Raw genomic sequence first — 10,863 nt, forward strand, 5'->3', positions numbered from 1 at the left:
CGATCAATGCTGGCACAGAAAAATAACATTATTGAAAACACCCAGTACTTATGCAATCTCAAGATTCCCTGATGTATGTGATAGACAGGCTTTCAGGTACCATTCTGTATAGTGAAATGGTGTCATGATCTGAGCAATTTCAGCTGGTGTGAAGGTAGTGCTTATGAAAGCTGTCCATCTATTATAAAATGCCTCGGATCTCATGTCGGGTTGAAGTTCTGCATCCAGTCATTCCCTCACCGCTTCATGCACAGTCAGAGGGGTATTTGCATTCCATTTACGCATCACACAGCGCCTGGCCGCTAGGAGACAAAGATGCACCCAGTCCCCTCCTTGTTGCCCCATTCGCGCCATAGCCTCTCCCAGTGGCGCACTAAAGACATAGAGAAGGGATTCAAAAGGGGGGATCCATTTTGTAACATCTGTAATGAAGAAGGCCAGTGCATGCCATAACTTGTTGACAGTGGCACAATTCCACAAGCAATGTGCCAGTGACGGTTGGATAGAACCACATTTCGGACAGCTAGATGTCAGAGTTTCTGATGATTAATCCTGCGGCTTAAAATACGGGACGCATGCACTGTGTAGAATTTTGAATTGGGTGTCCCTCCAAGTTTCATTGATCACTATGCTTTTAATCTTGTTGTAACCTCATAGTAGATTATCAATTATATCGGGATTCGGAAAGTCTTTCACCCAGTTCTTGACATTAGAGGTGTGTAAAGATTGCACATACAGCGTTTGATGGTGGGGATACAGTTTCCGAGACAGAGTAGGCATTGTCCTTCAGCATGGCGTCTAGAAAGGACACCCCTAAAAAATTCTTAGGGTTCTGGGAGACGCTCTGCCACGTTTTGGTGGCTTGGAGGAAATGGAGGAAATGTGTGCCCGGTATTCAAAAACCCTAACGAGGTCCAGGAAGGTTGCAGGTGTCTTTGAAGGCCCTAAGAACAATTGAGCCCACATACTCAGCCCCTGTTGATGCAAAATTTTAAACCCTGAGTAATCCATTCCTTGGGGGAACATGGGATAGATGCAGTCCTCGGCGAACCTCCCTCCAGGCCACCACCGTGTCATGAATCAATAGGTTACCCGCTATATCCTTCGGAAGGAGATAAATCTTACAGTGCAGAATGGCCTTGATGATCCAGGGATGCAGTAGGGCAGCTTCCAGAGAGGTATTGGAAAATCTAGAATTGCCAGACACCCAATCCAGCACATGTCGTAATAAACAGGCTATATTGCGCAAATGTAAATTGGGCAAGTTAGCCCCCCCCACCCGGCTCTTCGGGAGCCATAGTTTTTTAAGAGAGATTCTAGGGCTTTTAGAGCACCATATGAATCTGAGCACCGCTGTATTGAGGTGATTGACGTCCTTATGTTTTAGTAGTAAAGGGTGAGTCTGTAACGGATATAATAGCCTAGCAAAGCTTGTAATTTTAAACAAGTGTATCCTCCCAAAGAGCAAAAGGTGTAGCTCCCCCCAAATCTCTAGTTCACGAATAGTCCTATCTATCAAAGGGGAAATATTGAGCCCATTTAGCGATGAAGGAAGTTTCTCAACCTTAATGCCTAAGTAGGTGATGTCACGTTGCGCCACTCTATGCGCCAATCTGAGTTCCCAAGAGTTATCCACAATAGTGGTAAGAGGAAGTACCTTGCTTTTGCTGAGATTTATTCGAAGGCCTGAGAAAGTTCTAAAGTGTGTGAATGTGTATATATATATATCGATATATATATATATCGATATATATATCGATATATATATATATCGATATATATCTTGGATGGCTACTATGTCGTTGGCAGGCCTAGATTAAAATAGTAGGATATCATTTGCAAAGAGTGCAATGCGAAGCTCTTCATCCCCTAAAGTTATACCTCTAAGCAATGGTGTTTGTAATATATACCTCGCTAGGGGTTCCAGAGCCGAATTAAAGAGGAGCGGTGACAGTGGGATGTTTAACAATATCGACGGAGATAGAGCGCCTCCAGTTAAGATCCTGGCTGAATCATACATATGTTGCAGAAAGGAGAGCACTTTGCCCTGAAATCCGAGTGTGGACAGCACCAGAAATAGCCAATCGAGATTCACATTATCAAAGGCTTTTTCTGCATGCAGGGTAACAATAGCTAGTTCCCTGGAAGGGGACGATTTGGCAATCTCTAATGCTGTCAGGACTCTGCGGATGTTCTTAACCGCCGACCTACCTTTAATAAAACCCACTTGTGCTGGATCAATTACGGACAGCAGTCTATCGGCTAATCTCTGTGCCGCTATCTTTGAAAGTATCTTTGCGTGAACGTTAAGCAACGATATCGGTCTGTATGATCCCGGGTTTGTCTGCCCTGTGCTTCGCTTTGTCTTTGGAAATCCCTGTCTACAGTCTGTCCTGTGCTTCGCTTTGTCCTTGGAAATCCCTGTCTACAGTCTGCCCTGTGCTTTGCTTTGTCCTTGGAAATCCCTGTCTACAGTCTTCCCCGTGCTTTGCTTTGTGCCTGAATGTCGGAGTCTTCAGCCTGTCCCTAACCTTTGATACATACCCTGTACCTGTTAGGTGAGTTGGGTGGACCTAGGGATTGTGACCTGGGGTCAGCACGCAGCCAAGCCCATCTCCACCATCAGGAGCTCTGGTGAATACCAGCTGGCCCTTAGATTCCTGGGGGACCCCATGCCACCTACTCAACATCCCATGCCACCTAATCAGCATTGCAGCATCCTTGCCTTGTATTTGAACTTTCAGCTTAAGCTGACTTCCACTGCCTCATTCAGTTCTTCAGCTCCATTCCCTGCTTGTACTCCAGCTCTGTGAGTCATCAGCCTACACTGCTTGGACTCCTTCTCTAAGTGTCCCTGCCAGTGTAGTAGAAAGGGTCCACATACCTGACTCCAGTTCATACCCGTGAGTCCCAATCCATGACAGAACCCAAGTTTTAGCGTCACCATGTCTACACCAATCTACCAATCTCACTAAGTGGCAGGCAAAGTAATATTTCTGTATGTCTGGTATAGCCAAACCTCCAGAGCTTTTAGGCAAGGCTAAAATTTTAAACCGGACATGCGGATGTTTGTGAGCCCAAATGAAGTTAATGAACAAAGCTTGAGCAATGGGGGGAAATTTAAGGCGTCCCTGGGGATAAGAGTACCTAGGTATTTAAGAGCAGTCTGGGCCCACTTAAATGGGAAGTTAGTACATAAGTGGGACACCTGAGTCCGGGGCATGGCCACATCCATTGGCTCTGATTTATGGAAATTTATTTTGAGATTAGAAAACTTACTATAATGCTCAAACGTGTCTAATAAGTTCGGAAAAGAGATATCCGGGTTGGCGAGGGAGAAAAGCATATCATCTGCATATGCCGATATCTTGTATTCCTTGCCATATCCCAGATATATCGGGATTGAGCCGGACTGCACAGAGAAGAGGTTCCAAAGATAAAGCGAAAAAGGAGGGGGGAGAGAGGGCACCCTTGACGTGTACCATTTGCTATTCTAATGGGATTCGAGAAGACCCCATTGACCTTTACTTGTGCTCTGGAGAGGAGTAGAGGGCCCTGAACCAGCAGAGCATAGTGCAGGCAGTCCCCGGGTTACATACAAGTTAGGGACTTTAGGTTTGTACTTAAGTTGAATTTGTATGTAAGTCGAAACAGGTACATTTATAGGCGGGTGCGGGGCAGGGCAGAAGAGCCGCGCCGGGCCAGGAGAGCGGAGGATCGTCCGGACCAGGGAAGCCGACACATCAGCGAACGTACGTGGGGCATCGGCGGTATGCAGCGGTCTGTGTCCCCACTGCCTCCGCCAACACAGGCGCGGAGAGCAGCGGGGATTTGAAAGGACACAGGTCGCTGCAGCCACAGTTCTCCTAAATGTACCGGTGGCCAAAAAAGGCCAGCTCACCCTGTCAAAGGTCTTTTCTACATCTATAGTGAATAGAAAACAGGGGGTAGCATTGGAAGTAGCATTGACACAATGAAAAAGGTTAAGCACCTTGATGACATTATCTCTCGCTTCCCTCGAAAGGTATGAAACCTACAAGATCAAGATGGATTATGGAAGTGGTAGGAGATCGCTTGCAACGATTTTAGTAAATAACTTAAGATCCACATTAAGGAGAGAGATAGGGCGGCAACTAGAGCAAAGGGAGGGGTCTTTACCCTCCTTCGCAATGACTGAGATATGAGCGCTCAGAGAGTCCGTGGAAAAGTTGGACCCCTGAGAAAGAGCAGTATATGCCGTCAAGAAGTATTGTTCCAAGCTTGGAAGGAAAGCCTTGTTATAGAATAGGGTCAAGCCATCAGGGCCCAGGGCTTTGTCCGTAGTAGTGCTCTTAATTGCTGATTGGAGTTCTTCTGAAGTAATAGGTGACTCCAAAGCTTCTGTCATTTGAGGTGACAGTTTGGGCATCTGCACTGAATTGAAATAATCAGAAAGCTCGGCCTCCCTATCGGAGAGAGGGTTAAAGGATGGTAAATTGTATAAAGACTGGTAGAAGGTACCAAAAGCATCTGAAATCTCAGAGGGTAGATGGATCAATTGAGGTATTGATATGTGGAACATATCCCTGAGCCCTTTGATCGTGAAGGGCTTTCGCCAGTAAACATCCACATTTATCTCCAGGCTCATAGAAAGTTTTACGACATCTTTCAAGGGAAGCTTTCGCCTGGAAATAGAGCAAGGATCGAAGTCGAAGCCGCAAGAAAGAAAGTTCCGCCAAAACCTTTGGGGAGCCATTTAACTTGTGTAAGGATTCCAAACTATGGATATCCTGGAGGAGAGTGGAACGCTGAGCTTCTCTTTTCTTTTTCATCATGGTACCAATGATAATGAGGATCCTATGCAAGACAGACTTGTGCACTTCCCATACAATCATGGGGTCACAGTCAGGAGTAGAGTTGATTGCAAAATAGGCATCTAGTTCTCTAGTAATTTTGGCAACTATCAGGGGGTCATGGAGCAGACTCTCATTGAGGCGCCAATGCCACGGTTTAGAATATGGAGAAGATGAGAGCGAAACTGTAAGTGATATTGGCGCATGATCCGACCATGTTAAAGAGCCAATGTCAGTCGATAGGATAAGGAGAAGACCCCTATGTTGAAAAAGATCTATCCTAGAATAGGTGAGGTGACAAGAAGAAAAAAATGTGAAACCACCATCCGCAAGTAACATGTAAAAATATAAGTAACAATTACACCCTGGAGACAACAGGGCAACCCCTGGGGAGCAGGAGGGAGCCACTGATCAAGAGACCTCATTAGTAAGGGTCAGGAGTCAGGTCCAAGTCAGGATACAAGGCAGGAACAGGAACAGGATACAGGCTATGGCAACAATACTGAAGCACAGGCCTCACTGCAGGGAGAGGTTAAATACCCTCCGAGATCAGCACCAGGTGGTGCCTAATTGCTGGGAGACACCTGCAGGCGAGCACTGGAACTGCAGGATCAGGTTCCAGCTCCACAGTGCCACCTGGTGGCGCTCTGGTCCCTGACAGACATGGATTTTTGCTGGAGTCTGGAGAGACCCGAGTAGCCCCTAGAGGAGTCTACCCTAGGATCAGAGTCCCTTCCACAAAGGAATCCAATTTAGAGAGAGTGCTTTGAAAGAAATTGGCCTAGTTTGTGCTAGGACCATACACAGAGTCAAAGGTGAATTTAGAGGTGCCTACCAGTCCCTTGAGAAAGAGATAACGCCCTGCCTCATCACATACTAAGTCCAGAAACGTCCACGGAACTATGCAAGATATCAAAATGGACACACCTTTTGACTTTGCTTCCCAATTGGTGCTATGGTATCCGACAGGGAAGTATCTATCCCGCAAAGGGGGAGACCTATATGCACGAAAGTGTGTCTCTTCAATAAATGCTATCTGAGCCTTCTGCCACTTCACATCTGTAAAGAGGATTTTGCGTTTTTCAAGCGTATTAAGGCTTATGGCGTTGAGCACCACAATATCATATTCGGAAACATTATCCAACATAGGGAGGGTATCATTGAGTTATAAGAGAAAACCCATGTGCACGTCTCAGTATTATGTATCATTGAGTATCATATAATGTAGTGTATATAGTATATAGTATAATTTATGGATATCGCCCTGTATAAACTATATTTGCATTGGAGAGGAATTGTGAGAGGTAAAGATACTCTTGAGGGGGGTAGACTGAGGAACAAATATGGTAATAATGAGAATCAGTAAGTAGTATAGGCCAGGTCTGCAGGGACATGTTGCAGTAATAGGTCACATGATCCTAATTATATTAAAGGGGACATCCAGGGTCAGCTTAAGGCCTTTAGGTGCCCTGTGCGAGAAAGCTTTACAGTGCCCCTCAGTGACCACACCCCTCTGTAAAACCACACCCCTCAGTGGCCACACCCATTTCTCCAATATCCGCACCATTTAAAGACTCCCATTTTGTTAAGCCCCAAAGAAACATATTAAAAAGTATGATAAAAATAAAACGTTTATTCAAAGCTTTTAAACTTGTAGACACAATATTAGTATTCTTATTAAATAAAACAACAGAAGCCAAACAATAATGTCAAACTAAAATAGAGTCCATACAAATAAAGTGTCAGGGTGTCATGCTGACCCTTTCTTCAGGTAAGTGTATCTAGAAAAGTAAAAATAAAAAACAGAACGCAAAACCTAGACTTCATGTTAAATTAATGAATTACTATATCCCCAAATATGTTTGAGAATGCGGGGCGGCCATGTTGGCCACCGGCGCGTTCTGCGAATAGGTGCCACCATCTTGGAGACAGGGAGCATGATGCCATGCATGCGTGGCGTCAGGTGACCTCACACGCCGATATAGGCGCCGCCATCTTGGTGTATACCTAGATATACACCAAGATGGCGGCGCCCAACATGTGCGGTGTCATATGACGTCATGTGCCCTGCCTCCAGAACACGCCAATGGCTGAATCCAAAATAGCATAAAAATGTGTTTTGTTTGATGAAACGAAAGAATAAAATAGAAAAAGAAATTGAGGACACAGAGACCTCAATTTGTTTTTCTGCAGCCTCTGTTCTAAATGAATGGGAAGTACAGAGGCTTCCCATTCATTCAGAAACTGATGATAGTAAAATATTTACTATCAAGCAGTTTATGAATGGTGAAAAGCCTCTGTAGTGAGTGCTACTCCCCATTCATAAAATCATGAATGAACAGGAAGTGATGTAATTAACATCCTGTTCATTTATAACTGGGGACACATAGTACTATGTGTCCCCAGTTATTTACAAACACTGGAGTGATCAGACGATTACTCCAGTGTTTGCCCTGCATTGAGGATTGGTAAATATCAATGATATTTACCCATCCTCCACTCGGCCACGCACAGAGCCAGTGTTATCCTGAAACTGACAGGATGACAGCGGCGCCGCTCTCTTCACCGCTCAGCCGTCCTGAAAGCTGCGGCTTCTCTTCTCCCTCCCTCCCGCCCGGCCATCCTGACAGCAGGCAGCGCTCCCTCATGCGCCCCCCCCCCCCCCCCCATCCCCTCTCGGTGCCCAGCTTGGGGGGGGGAAGACTCGGCGGCGGCGGAGGAGGGAGCGCTCTCATGTCGGATGGCCGAGCAGTGAGGAGTTGAGAAGCCACAGGCTGTAGCCGCCCCATGGGCGAGCTGTGTAGGCCGCCGGGCGCCCTTGTTGCCATGGCACCCTGTGCGGCCGCACAGCTCGAACACCCCAAAGGCTGGCCCTGTCCAGGGCCGATCCAGGCAAAGGGAAGAGTCTGCTAATGATTATACCACCCAGGCAAACATCCACCTGTACAGGGAACACAGTTCACCTCTACAAACCAGCTGTTCACAAACAATTAGCAAAAGGGCACAGGCCTCCTAGCAACTCAACAGGGGAGTGTATGCAAAAGTCCTGACTCAGGAAGGGAGGTTGCGGACGTGCACATAAAGTCCTCTGATATTGCTTTACATAATGAGAAAGAAACAAAAAAGAGTAATGGAGAAAAACAGCACAGAATCATATAGGCAATGCAATACACATAGTCATATAAACACTGAAGGCTCTTAACCCAGAGAATGGCTCCATCATTCTGGAATGGCAGCCTGTTCCAACCTATCAGAGAGCCTATAGACCAGAGTTTACCATGAAAGGTAGTCCTAGGGAGGTGTCCCAGCTGGTCCAGGGCGCTGTGATAAGATCGGGGGGCATTTACAACTAGGCTGACTCAGGAAACCTGGAGAGGAGACAAGTAAAAAAAAAAAGGGGATGGGGTAGAGTGGGGTGGGGGGAAAGCAACAAGTAAAGAAGGTACTACAGTAAGCAGTCGATGTGCCTGTCGAAAAAACCATGAAGGACATATAGTTAGATGAGAGTAGTACTCTAGGAGAGATATTCAGGGATGGATCTGTCGAGCAGCCCATGAGCAGTCAGGAATGGATGAAGAACGCATAGTAGGTTACAGTTAATTTGGTGAGGGTAGCAGGGCTGAGGTTCTTCAGAGTTGCGACCGATTACGTAGTCTTTGGAGCACTCAGCTGTTCTTCAGATAGATGTCTCGGGCGGCGAGTGGATCCAGTCTGGGTTAGGGATAGGTGCGGATAGGGATAGGTGCAGTATCCAGGAACTCAAAGAGACCAGCGGAGTCTGATGGAGAGTGCAGCACATATGTGCGATCTGATTTCCAAATAATCAAGTGTAGAGGGAAGCCCCCTCTACACTTGGCTTATCAAATCTTTTGCAGCAAAGGTTGGAGTAATCTTCTCATTTGGAGTGTGCATCTGGATATATCCGGGAATAAATGATTTTGTGCACCATCAAAATTAAAGGATCCCTTTCGCCATGCCGATTGCATGATTGCCTTCTTCTTGGAGTAGTAGTGCACCCTGCATATAACATCTCGAGGCCGAGAAGGATCAGTGGAGACAGGGCCCAAGGCGTGTTGTACTCTGTCCAGTTCAATGGGAGTATGCGCAGGATCATCCAAGAAGATATTGAAAATGTAGACTCCGGAAGCCCCCTGATACAGATGTTATTGCGTCGACCTCTATTATCCAGGTCATCCAAAGAAAGTATCAGGGAAGTGACTTGCTGTCTGGATGAAGTTTGCGAGTTTTCCAATTGGTGCACGCGATATAGTAAATCAGAATTGCATTGTTCAACTTCCGTAAATCATGAAATAAAGGTGGAACGCTCTTGCTTAATTGCTGACATTTCCTGCTTATAAACGAGTTCCATTTTGGATGTGATCAATTCAAAGTCGGACTTAGTAGGAACTAATGCAGTTAAATCTGCCTTAGTAGGGAGTGCCCTTAGTAAGGCCCGAATATCGCCGCCTTGTGACGGCCAATGTGGGGTTGCCTGTAGTAGGAAAGGGGCATCCCCCTGTTCAACGGAGAGTGGGGGGTCCGATCTCCATGACCCATGGAATCCTCTTCAGGATCAGATGTGGGGGGTATAATCCAGGTAATGCTGGTGACCCACCCCGTGGAGCTGCAGTAGTGGAGGCCAAATGGTGTGTGGCTGTGGCAGGCCTCGGGAGAAGAGGGACCCCATGCTGTACAGACTGAGTGCCCACTGTGGCCAGTGTAGGAGAGGAGGAAGAGTCAATATCAGCAGGCCCAGGAGAGGAGAGCAACATCAAGGGGCTGGGCCCCAGCAGTACCCACCACCGACTGCTTCGGGGATGGTGACAGCACAGCACCGTCAGTCCCTGGGACTGGCGAAGCGGAGGAAGATGTGCCACCCGCTCATGTCCCGCCTCTCACAGCAGAGCCGCCAGTCTTCGGGAGACCGCTGAAGGGGTGGTGGAGGCAGAGAATGCCTGGCGGGAATCAGCAGCGTGGAGAAGCGGAGTAGCATATCCGGGCAGGGCTTCCAGTGAGTGGGAAACTGCAGTGAGTGCTCCGGCACTCCTTCCTGGCTAGGTCTTGGCTACATGGGATGTGTTGTGGGGTCAAAGAGCCACCGAAAAGCAGCTTGTGGGGTGGACTGTGCTCCCTTGGGGTTTCCCTTTCTTGGTCATGGCAAATATAATTGGGGATGAAGCAGGATGGTGCTAGAATCGACGTGGCTGCCGCAAGAGCAAAGAATCACAGCTCCTCACAGTAGCATAGCCAGACCATGCCCCCCCCCCATCCCCCCCTCATTTTTACATTTTTATTGTTTCCCTTTAAGTGAAGTTAAAATCACTGCTCCTTTAAAAACTGTATTTTTTTTAAGTTTTTTTTTTAATTGATACATGGGACATACCCAGGGCAGTACCCGAATTCCCATACCCTTTTTATGGCCATTAACTTGCATATAAGCCTTCAAAAAGGGGACAATTGATTTTGAAAGTTCTAGCCTCATAGACTTGCATTGAGTTCGAGTTCAAACTTTTTTCATGTTATAAAGTTCAAATTCAAACCGAACTCGGGTCTGTTCGGCCCATCACTACTCGTTGGTTGGGAACTATGGCATTGAAATCTTGCAGTTGGAATATTAAAGAAAGATAAATATCACTTTTAGTTGACCTGACCCTTTAAAATGGGCATGACATATACCTTGTTTGCTTTGGTTATAATTCTACAGTCATCTTCATGTCAATACGATATAGATATTAATATTAGGGCTGGTAATGATTAAAATTTTCCTGTTCGATTAATCGCAATTTTTTTTAATCGATTAATTATAACGCACATACAGATCCAACTACATTGGCCTATACACATAGAGCACAGCAATGAAGTAATAAAATGAACAAGTATCACACTAATCCAGCACGTTATTAATCTCACGTGCCCCACTCAATATGGCCGCCGCTTGAGTGGGGCAACTCAGAATAATAACGTGCTGGATTAGTGTGATCCTAGTTCATTTTATTACTTAATTGATTTGCTGTATGTGTATAGGCCAATG

At 46.3% G+C, this 10,863-nt stretch overlaps 1 protein-coding gene across 1 annotated transcript in view; it reads left to right on the plus strand.

The window, feature by feature from the left end:
* Positions 1-10,863, plus strand: part of LOC108796009 (adhesion G-protein coupled receptor D2-like) — a gene marked incomplete at its 5' end in the record, with an annotated part of 51,790 nt that overhangs the window by 39,576 nt on the left and 1,351 nt on the right. The gene's annotated exons all lie outside the window — the stretch shown is intronic.

Source organism: Nanorana parkeri, unplaced genomic scaffold (assembly GCF_000935625.1).
Source record: "Nanorana parkeri isolate BGI_ZX_2015 unplaced genomic scaffold, ASM93562v1 scaffold1038, whole genome shotgun sequence".
Lineage (NCBI taxonomy): Eukaryota > Metazoa > Chordata > Amphibia > Anura > Dicroglossidae > Nanorana > Nanorana parkeri.